General features: G+C 32.9%; 1 pseudogene; it reads left to right on the plus strand.

Annotated features, from left to right (window-relative positions):
* The first annotated feature begins 3,302 nt into the window (after window positions 1-3,302).
* LOC107497184 lies at window positions 3,303-3,568 on the plus strand (annotated as a pseudogene).
* The last annotated feature ends 471 nt before the right edge of the window (window positions 3,569-4,039 follow it).

Raw genomic sequence — 4,039 nt, forward strand, 5'->3', positions numbered from 1 at the left:
AAGAGGCCAGGCATAAAGTATATACAAGATTTTTTAATTTGTACGGAGTGCAAAAAAGAAAAAAAAATCTATGACGTTAGACATCTATGATGTTTACTTTTGAGGGTAGTGACTGAGGAGAAGCATTGGGGATTTCTGTGGTAGTGGTGATGTCATACTTCTTGATCTGCATGCTGGTAACATGGTATATTTGCTTTATAAAATATTAATAAACTATATAATTATGATTTGTGTTTTTCTATATGTATATTTTAGTAAAATTTTCAAAATTTTGCCTTTAATGTGAGTGTTTTGATGGCATGAGCATCACACATCACGAATAAGAACAGCGGATTTGTTGTTAGCAATTTAGCAAAACGAACCAAAAACAAAGGAAGGATGCATCCTGAAGTGATCTTTAGCACGCTAATTTTGATATTTTAGTAATTTTCATCTTGCCATCTTTTAGCCTTATTATGAAAATGTATAGAAAAAACTTATCTTCAAATGTTACCAGGTAAACATAACAGCACGCCCCTATAAAGTCTATAAATCAAAGTGATGCATACATCACTCATCATTTCTTTTCCAATGAGCCTCATGTTGTATGCTTTTCATTCTGTAAAGGTCATGATGGCTCATAAATTCTCTCACTGACAAGATATTAAATTCATTTTCTAAAAGCAAAGAACTGTCACATAGTTTGAAAAATATTGGTGGTATAAGGCAACAGTTGCTGTTTCTATGGACATTTGAATAATTTATATCAATACTCTGTCCTGAAGGAAGTAGAGCATAATTCTACACCTCCCCACTTCTTAGGTGTGGGTTTGTGCATTTGACTTCCATCCATGTTACATGCAGTCGTTATGTCTTCTTTGGATTTTCTTGGCTATGACAGTTTTTCAGATTTTATTTGTTTTTAATGATCTTGACTTTTTGAGGAGAATTATTCAAGATGTCTCTTTAGTGGAAAGGGGAAAAAAAAGAGTAACTTCACAGATGGGAAACCTGATAACACTACCTCAATCAAGGGATCAAAATCAACATCAATAACTCATGTTGATAATTTTAGCCATAATAATATGATGTGATGTAATGACAATAGCATTCTAACTCTGTTGTCTCTCTTTGAAAAAAAAAAAAAACATACCTCCAGTCTAATCATGAGAAAAATACAAAATGAATCCAAATAGAGGGACATCCTACAAATACCTGATCAATATTCTTCAAAACTGTCAAGGTCATTAAGAACAAATAAAGTCTGAGAAACTGTCACAGTCAAGGAGAGTTGAAGGAGATATGACAGCAAAATGTAATGTGGTGTGTTGAATAACATCCTGGAACTGAAAAGAAATAAGGTAAAAACTAAGGAAAAGTCTAGATTTTACTAATAATATATTAATATTTGTTCATTAATTGTAGCAAATGTACTATATTAATGAAAGAAATTAATACTAGGGGAAACTGGATGCAGGGTATATAGAAATTCTCTTACAATCTTTGTAACTTTTCTGTAAATCTGGAACTATTCTAAAAAATTAAGTTTATATTTAAAAAGTAAAAATTAGAGTCCTCTGCATATGTATTTTAAAGTGTGTGAGGTACATTTGAGAAACCCCGAAGAGATTATTACTTGGTAATAAATAGAACTGACGCTTTTACTTTGTAACTATCTGTTTTTACCTATAATACCCATAACTAACATCAGACTTTATACCAGATCATAGGTAACACAAGTAAAATAAATGAATGAAATAGGATAAATTATATTTTGTTTTCCTGTTCATATATAACATAACTTTAATATAGTTATGTAGCATAGTGGCTAAAAGTGGACTCTGGAATTAAGCTATCTGGTACCAAATGACAGCTTCACCACTTCCTAGCTGTGTTTCCTCTCAGTACCTCAAGTTTTACCCAATGGTTTATGGACTCGGCAGTGGGCAGCACCAAGAAACTAATTATTAGAAGCTGAAAAGATAGCAATACATCAATACATGATATGCGGTGGAAAAACATTTGCTAAAGGCTTGCTAACAACAATTTGGATGACAGATCATATATCTAACAAACTTGTAACCTTAGGGAAAAACGTTGGAAAACACAACAGAATGTGTTGGGATGTTGTTAGAAGCATATGGCAACTATTATAGGAAAGAATTGATCTCAGAAAGAATTATTTGATTTTCAAACAAAAAAGAAAGAAAAGAATCAGTTTTGGCAGAAGCAACTACTTATCAATTCCGTTGTCAAAAATTAAGACAAATGTCTCATGACAAAAGCCAATTATACCAACTTGCCCCTTGAGCAAGGGTCAAATCAAGGGCACTGCTGTTTTATTCATTATTAAATTTTTTAATGGTTTTAAGATATCACAGACTAAAGGTTCAGCTATGGAGGAATCTTGCAGAAAATTTTTCAACTGGACAAAATTGGCTCAGAAAAAGTAGACAAATTGTGTGGCTCTTCCCTGAAATCTGAGAGTCCAAGATTTCTTTGATCGAGAGCTGAGAGAGACAAACACACAGAGAGAAAGAGACTGATAAAGAGAGAATGAGAAAGAAAAGAGAAAGCAAGGAGGTGTTAGGGGCACAGAAGGAATAGGAGATAAAAATCAATGCAATGTAACAACTGTAGATGTGGCTCCTGTCACATGGAGCTAACTATAATCAAATAGATAAGAAGCTAGGTTCTTAAAAGTTTTTTACTGCTAAAATCTCATCAGCCTGGGCTAAAGAAATCACATCTGATTGAAACTTAAAATAACATTTAGTACCCTACCATCTATAAGGTCTATGCTCTAATGCCTATTTCAGATATGACCTAGGGAGGCAAAGTCAATGATTATTGAGAAAATAGAACAGACACCCATCCAAAAATCATGGCTTAATCAAAGAACATTATATATTGACAAAAAGATACATTGAACATAGCTTTAAAATATAAAATAGTCATGTAGAATCTATAAATAAGAAATTATAAATTTTAATTAAATATATAGAAGTACTAAATTCAAAAGTAGATATATCAAAATATAAATAACATTTTTAGGGGGAATTTGGGAAGATGCTCCTACATTCTTTATGAAAGAATAAAGATAAAGATCTAGGAAAGCAGGAAAATATATTACTAAGCATTGGTTATCGAAATAATATGGTATTTTAAAGAGAATATAAAAATAATATTGATTAAAATCTACAAGGCCAAGTTGGGGAGGCCTGCGACTGAGCCTCTGAAGGCTGTTCTAGCATTGTGCTACTGCTTCCTACTCATTGCCACCTCTGCAGACTCCCTAAAATCCTTGCAGTCAACCTACCAGCATGTTTCAGGTTGAGACTGACAAACCTGCTGAAGATATTAAGCACCTCAAGACCAAGCCAGAAGACAATGAAACACTGTTCATCTATAGCCACTACATGCAAGAGACTGTGGGTGACATAAATACAGACCGATCTGGGATGTTGGACCTTAAAGGCAAGGCTGAGCGGGATGCCTGGAATGAGCCGAAAGGGACTACACCAAGGAAGATGCCATGAAAGCTTACACCAACAAACTAGAAGAATTAAAGAAAAAATATGGAATATAGGAATTGGATTTGGTTGCTAGCCACACATTTCATCTAAATTGATACCATGCCTTGTTTTTCTAATACCATGAATGAAGTAAAATAATAATAAATAACCAGTTAACCCTCTTCCTAAACACTGTCCAGAATATGGCTCTAACAGATTAGGGTCTGAAGTGGCTATTGACCTTCCTGAGTAGTTTTAATCTGTAGATCGATTAAAAGTGCATTTGTTACTAAATAAATAAAATCTGCAAAACTTTTACTATATAATATATTTAGTACATAAAATGCTGCATTGTAATTCAGTAGTGGAAAAAATAATTTCTTAAGAAATGGCACTGGGTTAATTGATTAACAATTACTAAAAAGTTAACTTAGACCCTAACATTGCACCTTCTATTAAAGCTAACCTTATATTAAAATTGATTCTGGGTAGAGTTACCTATAACAAGAAAAAAAAATAGGGAAAAAGAACAAACTAATCAAAAA

Source organism: Rousettus aegyptiacus, unplaced genomic scaffold (assembly GCF_014176215.1).
Source record: "Rousettus aegyptiacus isolate mRouAeg1 unplaced genomic scaffold, mRouAeg1.p scaffold_m13_p_4, whole genome shotgun sequence".
NCBI classification, from domain to species: domain Eukaryota; kingdom Metazoa; phylum Chordata; class Mammalia; order Chiroptera; family Pteropodidae; genus Rousettus; species Rousettus aegyptiacus.